Genomic DNA, 19,033 nt, shown 5'->3' with positions numbered 1-19,033 from the left:
AGATCCTGAGACTATAGGAACTTATGTGGCAAAAGAGACTGCAGATGTGCTGAAGTTAAGGATCCTGAGAAGGAGAGATTATCCAGGGTTATCTGGGTGGGCCCTGTATAATTGCAATGGTCCTTACAAGAGGGAGGCAGGAGGGTCAGCGTGAGATGTGATGATGGAAGATGATCAGGAGATCAGTCAGATGACGTGATGAGTGAAGAAAGAGGTTGGAGGGATGTGAAAAAGGGGCCGTGGGCCAAGGATGCAGTATCCTCTACAAGCTGAAAAAGACAGGGAAATGGATTGTACCCTAGGGGCTCCAGCCCTGACTACACCTTGATTTTAGGCTTCTGATCTCTAGAACTACAAGAGAATAAATGTGTAGGGACTTCCCTGGCACTCCCATTGCAGGGGGTACGTGTTTGATCCCTGGTCGGGGAACTAAGTTCCCACATGCAGGCCACACCGCAGCCAAAAAAAAAAAAAAAAAAAGAAAAGAGAGGGAATAAATGTGTGTTGTCTTAAGCCACCAAGGTTGTGGTCCTTTGTTACAGCAGCAATAGAAAAACTAAGAATGGTAGATAAGCCTTTTCAGCAAGACCAGGCTGAAAGCTCTTTCTGCTTGAGCTGAGGCCTGAGGAGGGAAAGGAGAGGCTCCAGATACCCACTGAGCTCACAGGAATAGTCCAGGATAAAGAACAGCAGGTGCAAAGGCCCTGAGGTAGGAAAGGATTTGGTGTGTTAGAAGAACAGAAAAGGGGACTTCTCTGGTGGTGCAGTGGTTGAGAATCCACCTGCCAATGCAGGGGACACGGGTTCAATCCCTGATCTGGGAGGATCTCACATGCTGCGGAGCAACTAAGCCCGTACGCTACAGCTACTGAGCCTGTGCTCTGCAGCCCGTGAGCCACAACTACTGAGCCCATGCCACAACTACTGAAGCCCGGGCACTCTAGGGCCTGCATGCCGCAACTACTGAGCCCGCGTGCTGCAACTACTGAGGCCTGCATGCCTAAAGCCTGTGCTCCACAACAAGAGAAGCCACTGCAATGAGAAGCCCGTGCACCATGATGCAGAGTAGCCCCCGCTTGCCGCAACTAGAGAAAGCCCGCGCACAGCAATGAAGACCCAATGCAGCCAAAAAATAAATTAAAAAAAAAGAAGAACAGAAAGGGAGGTAGGAGGGCAGGAATGGGAGGGTGTGTGTGATGAGGCTGGGGAGGTGGGCGGGGCCTACAGCCCCTGCAAGCCCAGGGGCAGAGCCATCTCCTGGCGCCTGAGATGGGATGTCCCAGCAGCAGGGCCTTGGCTGGTTTCCCATCTTCCTAGTTTGAGGCTCTCTGCCCAGCTTCCAATTCCTCACTTTCCTGCTGCCCAGACATTTTCCAGCCGTGTCCACTTCTCTCCCTTCCCACGGCCGCTACGCTGGTGCGGGCCTGTTGTACCTCCCACCTGGACTCCTTGCTGCACCACGACCACTGCACTGTCCCACTGTGCGTTCTGCTCACTCATCAGACTCCTTAATGTGGGTCACTCAGCCCGTAGGAACCCCCAGCATCGTTGCCCCGCCGCCCTGCCCACCTTAAACTCCTCGATCAGCCTTGACACCAGCTGTGGTCCATCCCTGCTCCCTTCCCTCCACGTCTGCATCCTGGGACCAAATCCCAGTTATCACATCATTTGACCCGTGACTGTTTCATCATGGGATTGAAAAATAAGGAACCTTTTCAAAGGCTACATTTTCATTTTAGAAGTCCACCATGATCATTTCTAAAAGTCATGAACAATAATTCCTTAAAATCAACAAATATGCAGTGTCCACATTCATTTATTTATTGGTTTATTTACAGGATTGTGTGTGTGAATCAGGATCCAACTAGATGCACTGGTTGATATGCTTCTTTTCCCCTATTTTAAACTATAGGTTCCCCTGCAACATCTCTCTCTGTCTTTGTCTCTCTGTCTCTCTCTCTGAGTTGGATCAGGAAACAGACACACCACACTATCAGGGAAATAAGGGTTTCATACAGGAATGTGGGTGGGGCTGGGCCATGGAAGTCTGGAAGCCTGGAACCAGAGGGTGGGAGAAGCAGTCACTAGCCTCCAGGATACTGGCCACTCACCCACCAGTGCCGGGGCAGAAGCTGGGGAAGCGCTGACCCAGTATCACTCAGAGAGGACATGGTGGAGGGGCAGAGAGTCCAGCCCAGCCCACTCCCCACCCCTTTAACTATTCTTAACTTCTTGGGGGGCTGCAAGTCATTTATTTGGGAGATGATCCCAGGAAACACTACACAAAGATGGAGAAGTGAGGCAGGGAAGGAAAAAAATCCTGAGAATTCGCTCCTGCCTGGCTTTGAGAGGTCTGGTCCTCAGCTTACCAGCGCCCCAGCCTCCATCAGCGTGCCATTGTGACAATTGCAAGACATAGGCAGGTACCCCAGGGAGGGTGGCTTGAGCGGGAAGAGACAGGCTGAGTCCAGTAGTTGGGGGGAGACTGGTGTAAACCCACTCCTGATTTGGGGGGACAGGAGGGAGGTAGGCAAGGGGTGATGTTGCACTAGGTTCTGTGTTTCCGCTGGGCCTGCCACGGGTGCATGTGGACACAGAAGATAAAAATGTGCCTTGGAGGATTGGTTCAAGATGGCAGAGAAGAAGGACGTGCGCTCACTCCCTCTCGCGAGAGCACCGGAATCACAACTAACTGCTAAACAATCATCAAGAGGAAGACACTGGAACTCACCAAAAAAGATACCCCACATCCAAAGACAAAGGAGAAGCCACAATGAGATGGTACGAGGGGCGCAATCACAATAAAATCAATCCCATAACTGCTGGGTGGGTGACTCACAGACTGGAGAACACTTATACCACAGAAGTCCACCCACTGGAGTGAAGGTTCTGAGCTCCACGTCAGGCTTCCCAACCTGGGGGTCTGGCAACGGGAGGAGGAATTCCTAGAGAATCAGACTTTGAAGGCTAGAGGGATGTGATTGCAGGACTTCAAAAGGACTGGGGGAAACAGAGACTCCACTCTTGGAGGGCACACACAAAATAGTGTGCGCATTGGGACTCAGGGGAAGGAGCAGTGACCCCATAGGAGACTGAAGCAGACCTACCTGATAGTGTTGGAGGGTCTCCTGCAGAGGCAGGGTGTGGCTGTGTCTCACCGTGAGGACAAGGAAACTGGCAACAGAAGTTCTGGGAAGTACTCCTTGGGGTGAGCCCTCCCAGAGTCTGCCATTAGCCCCACCAGAGAGCTGGGGAGGCTCCAGTGTTGGGTCGCCTCAGGCCACACAACCAACAGGGAGGGAACCCAGCCCCACCCATCATCAGACAAGTGGATTAAAGTTTTACTGAGCTCTGCCCACAGAGCAACATCCAGCTCTACCCACCACCAGTCCCTCCCATCAGGAAATTTGCACAAGCCTCTTAGATAGCCTCATCCACCAGAGGGCAGACAGCAGAAGCAAGAAGAACTACAGTCCTGCAGCCTGTGGAACAAAAACCACATTCACAGAAAGATAGACAAGATGAGAAGGGAGAGGGCTATGTACCAGATGAAGGAACAAGATAAAACCCAGAGAGACCCACCTCAGACCTAGAGACACATACAGACTGAAAGTGAGGGGATGGAAAAAGATATTCCGTGCAAATGGAAATCAAAAGAAAGCTGGAGTAGCAATACTCATATCAGATAAAATAGACTTTAAAATAAAGAATGTTACAAGAGACAAGGAAGGACACTATGTAATGATCAAGGGATCAATCCAAGAAAAAGATATAACAATTATAAATATAGGGCTTCCCTGGTGGCGCAGTGGTTGAGAATCTGCCTGCCAATGCAGGGGACATGGGTTCGAGCCCTGGTCTGGGAAGATCCCACATGCCGCGGAGCAACTAGGCCTGTGAGCCACAACTACTGAGCCTGCACGTCTGGAGCCTGTGCTCCGCAACAGGAGAGGCCGCAATAGTGAGAGGCCTGCGCACTGCGTTGAAGAGTGGCCCCCACTTGCTGCAACTACAGAAAGCCCTCGTACAGAAACGAAGACCCAACACAGCCAAAAATAAATAAATTTAAAAAAATAAAAATAAACATAAATATATATGCACCCAGTATAGGAGCACCTCAATACATAAAGCAACTGCTAACAGCTCTAAAAGAGGAAATCAACAGTAACACAATAATAGTGGGGGACTTTAACACCTCACTTACACCAATGGACAGATCATCCAGACAGAAAATTAATAAGGAAACACAAGCTTTAAATGACACAATAGACCAGATAGATTTAATTGATATATGTAGGACATTCCATCCAGAAACAGCAGATTACACATTTTTCTCAAGTGCTCATGGAACATTTTCCAGGATAGATCATACCTTGGGTCACAAATCAAGCCTTGGTAAATTTAAGAAAATTGAAATCGTATCAAGTATCTTTTCCAACCACAACACTATGAGACTAGATATCAATCACAGGAAAAAATCTGTAAAAAATACAAACTAATGGAGGCTAAACAATACTTTACTAAATAACCAAGAGATCACTGAAGAAATCAAAGGGGAAATAAAAAAATACCTAGAAACAAATGACAATGAAAGCACAATGATCCAAAACCTATGGGATGCAGCAAAAGCAGTTCTAAGAGGGAAGTTTATAGCAATACAAGTCTACCTCAAGAAACAAGAAAAGTTTCAAATAAACCATCAACCTTACACCTAAAGGAACTAGAGAAAGAAGAACAAACAAAACCCAAAGTTAGCAGAAGGAAAGAAATCATAAAGATCAGAGCAGAAATAAATGAAATAGAAACAAAGAAAGCGATAGCAAAGATCAATAAAACTAAAAGCTGGCTCTTTGAGAAGATAAACAAAATTGATAAACCATTAGCCAGACTCATCAAGAAAAAGAGGGAGAGGACTCAAATCAATAAAATTAGAAATGAAAAAGGAGACGTTACAACAGACAGCACAAAAATACAAAGCATCCTAGGAGACTACTACAAGCAACTCTATGCCAATAAAATGGACAACCTGGAAGAAATGGACAAATTCTTAGAAAGGTATAACCTTCCAAGACTGAACCAGGAAGAAATAGAAAATATGAACAGACCAATCACAAGTAATGAAATTGAAACTGTGATTCAAAATCTTCCAACAAACAAAAGTCCAGGACCAGATGGCTTCACAGGTGAATTCTATCAAATATTTAGAGAAGAGTTAACATCCATCCTTCTCAAGCTCTTCCAAAAAATTGCAGAGGAAAGAACACTCCCAAACTCATTCTATGAGGCCACCATCACCCTGATACCAAAACCAGACAAAGATACTACAAAAAAAGAAAATTACAGACCAATATCACTGATGAATATAGATGCAAAAATCCTCAACAAAATACTAGCAAACAGAATCCAACAACACATTAAAAGGATCATACACCATAATCAAGTGAGATTTATCCCAGGGATGCAAGGATTCCTCAATATACGCAAATCAATCAATGTGATACACCATATTAACAAACTGAAGAATAAAAACCATATGATCATCTCAATAGATGCAGAAAAAGCTTTTGACAAAAGTCAACACCGATTTATGATAAAAACTCTCCAGAAAGTGGGCATAGAGGGATCCTACCTCAACATAATAAAGGCCATATATGACAAACCCACAGCAAACATCATTCTCAATGGTGAAAAACTGAAAGATTTCCTCTAAGATCAGGAACAAGACAAGGATGTCCACTCTCGCCACTATTATTCAACATAGTTTTGGAAGTCCTAGCCATGGCAATCAGAGAAGAAAAAGAAATAAAAGGAATACAAATTGGAAAAGAAGAAGTAAAACTGTCACTGTTTGCAGATGACATGATACTATACGTAGAGAATCCTAAATATGCCACCAGAAAACTACTAGAGCTAATCAATGAATTTGCCAAAGTTGCAGGATACAAAATTAATGCACAGAAATCTCTTGCATTCCCATACACTAATGATGAAAAATCTGAAAGAGAAATTAAGGAAACACTCCCATTTACCATTGCAACAAAAGGAATAAAATACCTAGGAATAAACCTACCTAGTGAGACAGAAGACCTGTATGCAGAAAACTATAAGACACTGATGAAAGAAATCAAAGATGATACAAACAGATGGAGAGATATACCATGTTCTTGGATTGGAAGAATCAATATTGTGAAAATGACTATACTACCCAAAGCAATCTACAGATTCATTGCAATCCCTATCAAATCATCAATGGCATTTTTTACAGAACTAGAACAAAAAATCTTAAAATTTGTATGGAGACACAAAAGACCCTGAATAGCCAAAGCAGTCTTGATGGGAAAAAACAGAGCTGGAGGAATCAGGCCACTGCACTTCAGACTATACTACAAAGCTACAATAATCAAGATAGTATGGTACTGGCACAAAAACAGAAATATAGATCAATGGAACAGGATAGAAAGTCCAGAGATAAATCCACATACCTATGGTCAACTAATCTATGACAAAGGAGGCAAGGATATACAATGGAGAAAAGACAGTCTCTTCAATAAGTGGTGCTGGGAGAACTGGACAGCTACATGTAAAAGAATGAAATTAGAACACTCCCTAACACCATACACAAAAATAAACTCAAAATGGATTAGAGACCTAAATATAAGACTGGACAGTATAAAATTCTTAGAGGAAAATATAGGAAGAACACTCTTTGACATAAATCACAGCAAGGTCTTTTTTGATCCACCTCCTAGAGTAATGGAAATAAAAACAAAAATAAACAAATGGGACCTAATGAAACTTAAAAGCTTTTGCACAGCAAAGGAAACCATAAACAAGATGAAAAGACAACCCTCAGAATGGGAGAAAATATTTGCAAATGAATCAACGGACAAAGGATTAATCTCCAAAATATATAAACAGCTCATGCAGCTTAACGTTAAAAAAAAAACAAAACCCAATCCAAAAATGGGCAGAAGACCTAAATAGACACTTCTCCGAAGAAGACATGCAGATGGCCAAGAAGCACATGAAAACTGCTCAACATCACTAATTATTAGAGAAATGCAAATCAAAACTACAGTGAGGTATCACCTCACACCAGTTAGAATGGGCATCATCAGAAAATCTACAAACAGCAAATGCTGGAGAGGGTGTGGAGAAAAGGGAACCCTCTTACACTGTTGGTGGGAATGTAAATTGATGCAGCCACTATGGAGAACAGTATGGAGGTTCCTAAAAAAACTAAAAATAGAATTACCATATGACCCAGCAATCCCACTACTGGGCATATACCCAGAGAAAACCATGATTCAAAAAGACACATGCACCCCAATGCTCACTGTAGCATTATTTACAATAACTAGGTCATGGAATTAACCTAAATGCCCATCGACAGATGAACGCATAAAGAAGATGTGGTACATATATACAATGGGATATTACTCAGCCATAAATAGGAATGAAATTGGATCATTTGTAGAGACGTGGATGGATCTAGAGACTGTCACACAGAGTGAAGTAAGTCAAAGAGAAAAACAAATATCGTATATTAATGCATATATGTGGAACCTAGAAAAATGGTACAGATGAACCAGTTTGCAGGGCAGAAATAGAGACACAGATGTAGAGAACAAATGTGTGGACACCACAGGGGGAAAGTGGCGGGGGGGGGGGGCGGGTGTGGTGGTGGTGTGATGAATTGGGAGATTGGGATTGACATATATACACTAATATGTATTAAATGGATAACTAATAAGAACCTGCTGTATAAAAGAATAAAATAAAATTCAAAAACAAACAAACCAAAAAACCCAAAACAACAACAACAAAAAAATATGCCTTGTTCCCCACATGAATTAGTCACAGTTTTCCATGAAACTAGTGCAAAATTGCAGAGTTGTTCTCCAGTCTGAGTGCTCTGTTGTCTCCTGTTTGTGGGAGGCCGTGTTTCCTAAACTTTCTGGCAGAAGTAGCTGTTTTCCAGATAAAACTCAGAATTGTTTAGCCCCTCAGCTGTTGGAGCTGGAATTTTCCCCCGAGGCCTGGGCCAGCTGAACAGATTATACTGATTGGTATGTGTGTGTGTCTTTCAACTCATTTAAAAAAAAATTTTTTTTTTTAAAATTCCAGGATCTTTTCAAATAAATTGTGGTGAAATACACCTAACAGAAAACTTGCCATTTTAACCATTTCTAAGTTCTGTGGCAATAATTACATTCACATTGTTGTGCAACCGTCACCACCATCCATCTCCAAAACTCTTTTTATCTAGTGACACTGAAGCTCTGTCCCCGTTAAACACTCCTCTTCCCCTCCCCCAGCCCCTGGCAACCACCATCCTACTTTCTGTCTCTATCAATGTGATGACTCTAGGGACCTCCTTTGAGTGGAATCACACAGTATTTGTCCTTTTGCAACTGGCTTGTTTCACTGAGCATAATGCCCTCAAGCTTCATCCATATGGTAGCATGTGTCAGAATTTCCTTCCTTTTTAAGGCTGAATGATATTCCATTGTACCGATGGACCACATTTTGTTTATCCATTCATCCGTTGATGGACACTTGGGTTGCTTCTGTGTTTCGGTTGCAAATCCCTCTTTGAGACCTTGCTTTCAGTTCTTCTGGGGTTGTACCCAGAATCAGAATTTCTGGATCGTACGGTTGTTTTCTTTCTAATTTTTTTGAGGAACCATCAAACTGTTTTCATTCCCCATTTTACATTCCCATCAACAGTGCACAAAAGTTCCAATTTCTCCACACCCTCACCAACACCGGTTATTTTCTATACTTTTTTCACAGTAGCCATCCTAATGGGTGTGAGGGGGTCCCTTCACTTCACTTTTAAATAAAGAAAAAATAATGTCTTTCTAGGAATGAAACTGGGTCATTTGTAGTGATGTGGATGAACCTAGAGTCTGTCATGCAGAGTGAAGTAAGTCAGAAAGAGAAAAACAAATATCATATATTATCACATGTGTGTGGAATCTAGAAAAATGGTACTGATGAACCTATTTCCAGCGCAGGAGAAGAGACGCAGATGTAGAGAATGGACTTGTGGACACAGTGGGGGGGAGGAGAGGGTGGGATGAACTGAGAGAGTAGCACTGACACGTATACACTACCGTGTGTAAAATAGATAGCTAGTGGGAAGCAGCTGTATAGCACAGGGAGCTCAGCTCAGTGCTCTGTGATGACTTAGAGGGGTGGGACGGGGAGGGGGTGGGAAGGAGACTCAAGAGGGGGGGGATATACGTATACATATAGCTGATTCACTTTGTCGTACAGCAGAAACTAACACAATGTTGTAAAGCAATCATACTCCAATGAAAAAAAAAGAAAACAATAATATCTTTCTATACCTAACAGAACCCCATTTTCCCCTGTTCAACCAAAGACACACTAATCCTCTCTCCAAAAACGGAGATGCATGGGACTTCCCTGGTGGTGCAGGGATTAAGAATCTGCCTGACAATGCTGGGAACATGGGTTCGAGCCCTGGTCCGGGAAGATCCCACGCGCTAGGGAGCAACTAAGCCCGTGCGCCACAACTACTGAACCCCGCGTGCCTAGAGCCCCAGAAAATCTTCTGGACTCCGGGCATAGTCTCTCCACTGCATTCCCCCTCTGAACCAGGACCAGTCATGCCAGCGGGTACAATAACCCCCTTCTTCGTTTCTTGGTTCAGAGCCTAGGCCGTATCCTAGAAACAGCACAGGATCATCACCCAGCCATTAAAAGGCCATCCCTTCATTCAAAGATGCTTAGGACGATGGGGAACATGGTGAGACCGAGGAGCCAGTGGGCTCAAGCCTGGTGATGCGCCTTCATTTGTAGAGAAATGAGCTCCTTGGTGAGAAGCAGCGTTGTGGGGTGTAATAATGACCAAGGAGATTCCGTATGTCCATGGGTGGTGGCTTTGGCAGAAGACTTCCAGGCAGGGAAGGCAAATTCATGTTCAGAGCAAAGTCATAATTCCAGGAAAATCAAATCACTGTCCCTTTCATGATGGAAGTGGTCCAGTGAAATCAACCCACAACCAGGTGGCTGGCTGTCCCCTGGGGAATGGTGTCCCCCGGGGGTACCCGGGCTCGCAGCAGTGACTGAGCTGGGTCAGCTTTGGAGTAGGGAAGCTTGGGTTGCTGAGCCCATGCAAAGCAGGGTAGCTGGGGACACAGGCTGGCTGATGCCATCAGACAGGTCATCTTGTCCATCTGATGACACTGAGCCTCCTCTGTGAAGTTGGCCTCTGGTGGGTATTTACATGGGATGTTAATCTCTATCTGGCTACCTTGCGCCTACTCCGAGAGGTTCTCCCTCAGGCCTCTTCTCCTGACCTCCTGTGACCAATCATCCAATCCTGTTCCTTTCTTTTCTTTCTTTTTATTTTTTGGTTGCGCCGTGCGGCACGCAGGATCTTAGCTCCCTGACCAGGGATCGAACCCATGCCCCCTGCAGTGGAAGCGTGGAGTCCTAACCACTGGACCACCAGGGAGGTCCCCTAAGCCTGTTCCTTTTGGGTCCCTGACCATCCATTAGGCCCTACCGACGTCTCAGTGTAGACCCATACCTCTGACCCTCTCTCTTTCCAGGTAAAAGGGACAACCAGGCACATGTCTGAAAATTTGGCCCCAGACCCTTCAGGACCACCTCCCTGGAGCTGCAGAGCTTCAGCTCTCCACCCTCAGACGATGCCAGCTTATCGTGCAGGCCTGAAGTCTTTCTTCCGGTCAACTGGTCCTAAGGAACTCCCGGGAGATCATTTGCGTGGATGGAGGGAGAGGGGCTGACACAGCAGAGGAGGTACCATGGGAGTCTAACATCTGCTTCTGCAATGACTTGTGCCTTCAGGTCTGATCCGCTGTGTCTCACTTCCCCTTGACCGTGGAGTGCCGTGGTGGGCATCTCAGTGTCTATCTTGCTGGGTTGGGTAACACCTAGTTCAGGATGGGCAGCTCAGATCGATGGTGACTTTGCAACCTCTGTTCACACGTTTAGTCTCTATTAGGGCCCAGAGGCAAGCCAGGAACTGTCTTCTCAAAAGGAGAAGCGTTCTTTTCAGAAGAGGATGTGCTTTGCTCCAAAATTTGAACGGTCTGTGCTGCAATACCCCAGTAGGAGCCTGCTAAAGACTTCCCACAGAATCCCCCCATCTCCTGACACCTCACGTTCCATCAGCTCTGCTGGGTCATTTGGTCTGAGCTGCAGAATAACTTTCGCTGCATCCTGGACGCATCCCAGAGCCTTCTCTTGTCCTAGCATCTACTCACACCTGCCTTACAGGTCACAGGCAGCCTTACAGGTAGACCAGTTGGATGAGCACACTTTATAAGATGTATGTTGTGTCCAAAATCTAAAGAGGCTCACCAGGCATTGTGGGACTTTCCTAGCAGTAAGAGCTTGCTGGTCTAGCAACTTGTATTTTCTTTTGGCGAGGTTATCTCAACACGCCCCAGACCATTGTCCTTCTAGAAATTTCATTGCATTTTGTGGGGATCAGTTCCCACCCCCTGACATGCATGTGTCTGACCAAGATTTCTGGGGGGTTTATATTTCTGGCTCATTGGGTCCAATCTGCCAGATGTCATCGATATGGTGGGTCAGTTTGTTGTCCTGTGAATCAGATCTAGAGGGTTTTCTTTGCTTATTCCAATCAAGTAAATCTCAGTTAGCTGCTCCTTTATGAGTCTGAACCATGTTAAATGGTAGTTCAGGTCAAAAATGGTTGCCTATCACCAATTTTATGGGGTTAAACCAAACATTTCAGTCCCAGGTACTTCCTGAGCAATTAGCCACTACCAAAGGGCTACTCTGGTTATTCATGTTTCCATGATGGTAACTACACCCTTCTTGTCTCCTTGGCCCCTGCTGTGTTGGGATTCCTTCATCCTCATGGAATTCAGGAAGGCTGTTTCAATGGCAGCGTCTCCCAAGGTCATTCCTAGCCCGCAGAGAACAGCCACGAAGACTTTCCACGTGCTGTGTTCCCCTCCCCACTGTATTTCGCAAAGCTTTGGTGAAGGGCCCTCTTGGGGCATGGTTAGGGCATGGGCGAGTGGGTTGTATATAATGAATCTACTCCAATATTCCTATTTCCCCAAGTCTTTGGAGAACTTTCTCTACAGCAGGTGTTCTCAATTAGGGAGGATTTTGCTACCACACACCGCCTGCCAACCTGGGGACATTTAGCAATGTCTAGAGACATTTTTGGTTGTTACAACTGGGAAGGGTGTGTTGCTAGCATCTAGTGGACCAGGGATGCCACTAAGCACCCCCCCTAAGAGCCTCCCCCCCCAAAAAAGAATTATCTCGTCCCAAATATCAAAAGTGCCAAAGTTAAAAAACTGTCCTTTACAGTTTACCAAGGGAATCCCATAATCTCATCTCCATCTCAAATGGGCCACCACTGAATGTAAATTGGTGCAGCCACTGTGGAAAACCAAAAATAGAACTACCATATGACCCAGCAATTCCACTCCTGGGAATATATCTGAAAAAAAGAAGAACACTAATTCAAAAAGATACACGCACCCCAATGTTCACAGCAGCGTTATTTACAATAGCCAAGGTACAGAAGCAACCTAAGCGTCCATCAACAGATGAATGGATAAAGAAGGTGTGGTATATACATACAATGTATACTACTCAGCCATTAAAAAAAAAAAAAAACCACCGGAATTTTGCCATTTGCAGAAACGTGGATGGACTTGGAAGGCATTATACTAAGAGAAATAAGCCAGACAAAAACAAATACTGTACGATATCACCTATATGTGGAATCTAAAAAAATACAACAAACTAGTGAATGAAACAAAAAAGAAGCAGACTCACAGAGATAGAGAACAAACTAGTGATTACCAGTGGGGAGAGGGTTGGGGGGAGGGGCAACATAGGGGATGGGGACGGAAAGGGTTATTATGAGATTATATGAAACCATGTGTGTGAAATTTTTTTTCAATTTTTTGAATTGAAGTATAGTTGATTTACAGTGTTGTTCCAATCTCTGCTGTACAGCAAAGTGACTCAGTTATACACATATATACATTCTTTTTAAATATTCTTTTCCATTATGGTTTATCCCAGGAGATTGGATATAGTTCCCTGTGCTATACATTAGGACCTTGTTGTTTATCCATTCTAAATGTAATAGTTTGCATCTGCTAACCCCAAACTCCCAGTCCCTCCCTCTCCCTCCCCCTTTCCCCCTTGGCAGCCACAAGTCTGTTCTCTATGTCTGTGAGTCTGTTTCTGTTTTGTAGATAGGTTCATTTGTGCCATATTTTAGATTCCACATATAAGTGATATCATATGGTATTTGTCTTTGTCTTTCTGACTGACTTCACTTAGTATGGTAATCTCTATTTGCATCCATGTTGCTGCAAATGGCATTACTTCGTTCTTTTTTATGGCTGAGTATGTGTGTGAAATTTTTGAAAATTGTAAAGCACCGTAGAATTTAAAGAATCTTTCTTTCAATTAAAAAAAAAAGTTAAATTTTGATTTTGGAGAAAAAAAAGAGGAGCCACCGCTGGGTCCAGACTTCAGTCAATGACATGAGCATTCTATTAGAGCCACGCCCAGCTCTGGGTTAACACTTTGAGTCTGGGATGGGCGATTGCATCCGTATCAGAAAACATTACGTTTCTTCCATGCTGGTCTGACACCCGCAGGGCCATTGCCGTGCTTATTCCCGAGGTTTCTGTCAATGGAAACTGGTAATGCCTGTCATTTCTTTTGTTGTATGCAGTACATCTTCCTGGGTCAGATTTTTTTTTTTGGCTGTGCCATGCAGCTTGCGGGATCTTAGTTCCCGACCAGGGATTGAACCCGTGCCCTCGGCAGTGAAAGTGAGGAGTCCTAACCACTGGACCGCCAGGGAAGTCCCCCTGGGTCAGATTTTATACCCCTGCTCCTGCGATTCAAGTTCAGATCCAGAAGCAAGACGTGGTGGCAGGCCCTAGAGGAAGCGTCTCCCTTAGGAGTGATGGAGGGGGGACTTGGGACGGCTTCTGCAGGCAACAGAGTGTCTGAGGGATTTGGAGGTCCAGCAGTACCACAATCTTTCCAAATGGGATCCGTTCCAATGTTTGGGGTTCCCCTCTTTCTCATCGATACCCTAACTTCACCCCAAGGAACCCGTGTGGCCACGATTTCAAACGGCCGAGCTGACCCCACGGGGTCAGAGTTTGGGTCTGGTTTTCTAAAACCTTGACCCTGTGATTACAAGAGATGTGGGCTTTTGAAGGGCAGTCATGGAAGTTTTCTGGTACTTTAATAACTTGGTCGTGGGTTCAGGGTCCAGACTGCCCCAGCACCGTGTGACCTCACTGCTGTCCTCCTGCAGTCACCACAGATAGAAGCCTGCACGTGAGGTACTGACGTCTGCTCTCAGATGGGACCACCACGCTTTGCAGTGAGAACTGTTGGCAACTGGGGTGGGGGGTCCTCAGTTCTCAGGACCGTCAGAGCCCCGTTGACTTGCCTCCCCGTCTTCTCTTGCAGAGGCTGACACCACGTGGCTCTTGCACCTGTTGGGGATTCGTCTCCACCTCCTTGCCTGCCGTGGCCACCTGGCCGTCTAGTTCCATCCTGGCTGCAACCCATGAGTTTTGGGTTTTGCTATCCTAGGTGCTCTGTCCATTTTTATAGGGGAATTTGGAGAGATCAAAAAAGATGCATCACTCTTCCAACTTCCCCAAACTGCCTTCAAGCTCTCTTGAAATAGCATGAAATAGCAGCAGAAGTGTCTGTTCTGAAAGTCCCAGGCTTGATGGCAACTCGAGGTGGGCTGTTTGTCAATAGAAACAAGCAGTACCAAAGAGCAGAGCATGACACCTATGGGGATCTGGGCCTTTCCAGGCCCCTGTCACCAGACCTTGAGGCCTGGCAGAGAGAGCTGCAAGCGGGGCCACCGTGCACTGTCCTTGGGTCACATGTCCTTGGTGCACTTGGCTGAGAGGGCAAGTGCGACTGAATTCCAGCTCATGCACAAGCCCTGGGTCCCGTCCCGGGGCTGCAGCCTCCACCCTGAGAATGCACCCTATGTGCTGGTGGTTTCCCTGACCATAGGGAGGGCGTGACTGCCTGTCTTTAACGCCTCTTTCCGCGGTGGGATTCCCTACAAGGGGGTCAGCAAAGTGGCCTCTCCCTGAGATGGTGGGAGCCGTTGCCGAGGTGAATGCACGCCCTCTTGGCTCTGAACTGTACCAAATCCCTCCCAGCAGAAGTGTGGGGTCCCCTCACCTCTGTGCTCACCGTGCCACCTGCATCCCCACCTGGGGAAGGGTCTGAGGGATGGGGGGCAGGTGGACAGGCAAAGCCGGGAGAGTCAAAGGAATCAACCAGGTAGGGAGTCGCTGGCCCATCCTAGCTCGGCCCAGCTCGAGGGGGCTCCTGGCAGAGAGACCCCAGGTTTACCCCCCTCCTGGAAGAGTCCCCCCAACTTTCCAACCCCTGCCCAGGCAAGGGCTGCTCGGTTCCCTGGTTGGTGCAGGCCCTTTCCAACCTCTAGGTCTGTGCTCGAGTGTTCTCTCTACCTGCTGTTCCTTGGAAAACTCCCACTATCCTTCAGGGCCCAGTTCAAATGTCACCTCCTCCAGGAAGCCTTCCCATGAAGCCCTGCCAGGACTTGGCACACAGAAGACACTTGATGAGGGATGAATGGGTCCAGTGTGGCTCCCTCAGCCAGCTCTGAAGGGCAGTGAAGTTCCCTTGACATCCTTCTCCAAGATGCTTCCCTGTTCCAGCTGCTGGGACGTCGCTGGCTCTCTGAGGAACTCACGTGTTCCTGAGTCGTGTGGGGACTTCCCCTCCGCCCTCAGAACAAACCTTGACTGTGACCTGCCAGATCCGCTGGCCTGGCTTCGATCCTTGGCAGGACCGCCGTCCCCAGCCCGGAAGACCACCAGTCACTCCCCGTCAGGTTTCCTGGTGCTGGTGGACTCTGCCCCTTGGGCCCGTGCTTCCACCAAACCCCCTTCCCCGCCCCGAGGAGCCTGAGCAGCTGGCCGGGCAGCAAGCTCAAAGTCTGCGTTGCCTTCCAGGCGGCCCCGGGGTCTGCCTCCGTCCCTGCCCTGCTGCCGCGCTCTCACCTTCCCTGCGGCCCGAGGCGGTCGCCCGCTCAGCCCCTTTTCTGTGCTGTGGCCTTTTCTCCCACACCCTGGGGTTTATCATCTCAGGGCAAGGGTGCCTTTTCACAGCAAGATCCTTTTTGACCCACCTCCTAGAGAAATGGAAATAAAAACAAAAATAAACAAATGGGACCTAATGAAACTTCAAAGCTTTTGCACAGCAAAGGAAACCACAAACAAGACCAAAAGACAACCCTCAGAATGGGAGAAAATATTTGCAAATGAAGCAACTGACAAAGGATTAATCTCCAAGATTTACAAGCAGCTCATGCAGCTCAATAACAAAAAAACAAACAACCCAATCCAAAAATGGGCAGAAGACCTAAATAGACATTTCTCCAAAGAAGATATACAGATTGCCAACAAACACATGAAAGAATGCTCAACATCACTAATCATTAGAGAAATGCAAATCAAAACTACATTGAGGTATCACCTCACACTGGTCAGAATGGCCATCATCAGAAAATCTGTAAACAATAAATGCTGGAGAGGGTGTGGAGAAAAGGGAACCCTCTTGCACTGTTGGTGGGAATGTAAATTGATACAGCCACTATGAAGAACAGTATGGAGGTTCCTTAAAAAACTAAAAATAGAACTACCATACGACCCAGCAATCCCACTACTGGGCATATACCCTGAGAAAACCATAATTCAAAAAGAGTCATGTACCAAAATGTTCATTGCAGCTCTATTTACAATAGCCAGGACACGGAAGCAACCTAAATGTCCATCATTGGATGAATGGATAAAGGAGATGTGGCACATATATACAATGGAAAATTACTCAGCCATAAAAAGAAACAAAATTGAGTTATTTGTAGTGAGGTGGATGGAGTTAGAGTTTGTCATACAGAGTGAAGTAAGTCAGAAAGAGAAAAACAAATACCGTATGCTAACACGTATGTATGGAATCTAAGGAAAAAAAAAAAAAAAAGGTCATGAACAACCTAGTAGTAAGACGGGAATAAAGACACAGACCTACTAGAGAATGGACTTGAGGATATGGGGAGGGGGAAGGGTAAGACGTGACAAGGTGAGAGAGTGGCGTGGACATATATACACTACCAAACGTAAAATAGATAGCTAGTGGGAAGCAACAGCATAGCACAGGGAGATCAGCTCTGTGCTTTGTGACCACCTAGAGGGGTGGGATAGGGAGGGTGGGAGGGAGGGAGATGCAAGAGGGAAGAGATATGGGAACAGATGTATATGTATAACTGATTTACTTTGTTATAAAGCAGAAACTAACACACCATTGTAAAGCAATTATACTCCAATAAAGATGTTAAAAAAAAAAAAAAAAGATACTGCAGGATACAAATGGCCACAACAGAGCAAAGTGTCCCCACCCACAGTCCCTCTTAGGGCATGGGGGTGAGAACTGGTTTGTACTGGGTAAGCCCCAGTCCCAAGGGATTCCCCGGAGGCATGTGGTCTCCTGCGGGGGTTCTCCTGTCCCCTCTAGTCCAGCCACCACACTTTAAAAGCATAAATCCCATCATGTTTCTCTCCCAAGCTTGAGACCCTCCAGCTGCCTCCAGCTGCTGTCAGAATGAGCTACCCCTCAGCACAGATACCAAACCCTATGGGGTCTGCTGCCGCCCCCTCCCCGCACCTCGGCCCCCTCCCCTCAAGCTCACTGCCCTCAGCCCCCCGTCACTCCCGCTACACGCCATGCCCCCTCCTGCCCTGCCCCATGGCCAGCTCCTCCTCACCCTTCAGACCTCAGCTAAAATGTCACCTCCTCCCAGAGGCCCTCCCTGACCATCTCACGTAAAGAGGACCCCTCTGTGTGTGTTTTTCATTTAAAAAAATTTTATTTATTCCTTTTTTTTTTTTGGCCATGCCATACAGCATGTGGGATCTTAGTTCCCCAACCAGGGATCGAACTCGGGCCCCCTGCAGTGGAAGCGTGGAGTCTTAACCACTGAGCCGCCAGGGAAGTCCCCGGGTGTGCTTTTTAGGATCGAGATTTAATGAATTCTCTTACTATAAACTTCACCCCTTTAAAGTATAAAATTCAATGATTTTCAGTATATTCACCAGGTTGTGCAACCATCACCACTCTCTAACTTCAGAACACTCTAATCACCCAGAGAAGAAACCTCGTACCCCTCAGCAGTCTCTCCGACCCTCCCCTCCCCCAGGCCCTGGCCACCACCAACCTGCCTTCTGTCTCCGTGGATCTACCTCTTTTGGACACTTCGTATTAATGGAATCCTACATTATGTGGCCTTTTGTATCTGATTCTTCCACTTAGCATAATTACCGTCAAGATTCAGCACCTCATTCCTTTTTTTTTTTAAGGAATTAGTTTTTAATTTATTTTTATTTATCTTATTTTTGGCTATATTGGGTCTTCGTTTCTGTGCGAGGGCTTTCTCTAGTTGTGGCGAGCGGGGGCCACTCTTCATCGCGGTGCGCGGGCCTCTCAATATCGTGGCCTCTCTTGTTGCGGAGCACAGGCTCCAGACGCGCAGGCTCAGTAGTTGTGGCTCACGGGCCCAGTTGCTCCGCGGCATGTGGGATCCTCCCAGACCAGGGCTCGAACCCGTGTCCCCTGCATTAGGAGGCGGATTCTCAACCACTGCGCCACCAGGGAAGCCCCCTCATTCCTTTTTATGGCTGAATAATATGCCCTTGTATGGATCTGCCACATTCTGTTTATCCGTCCCTCACTCCCTTCGTGCACGAATCCAGTGTATGCTTTTCATTTCCCTGTGGTGCTCTTCTCACTTTTGGTCTCTTTGATGAGACACGGGCTCCGAGAGGGAGGCCCTGACTCTGTGCTCCTGGCTGTGCCTCGGTGCGTGGCCAGGGCTGGGTGCACCGGGGTGCTGGGTGAATAGGGCGCCCCGAGTGGGATGGTCTGAGCTCCGCCCAGCCTTGTCTCAGTGGATGCTTTT

The sequence above is a fragment of the Balaenoptera borealis genome, assembly GCF_965194805.1.
Source record: "Balaenoptera borealis genome assembly, chromosome: 11".
Lineage (NCBI taxonomy): Eukaryota > Metazoa > Chordata > Mammalia > Artiodactyla > Balaenopteridae > Balaenoptera > Balaenoptera borealis.
The sequence above is the reverse complement of the archived record's forward strand: the minus strand, read 5'-3'. Positions refer to the sequence as shown.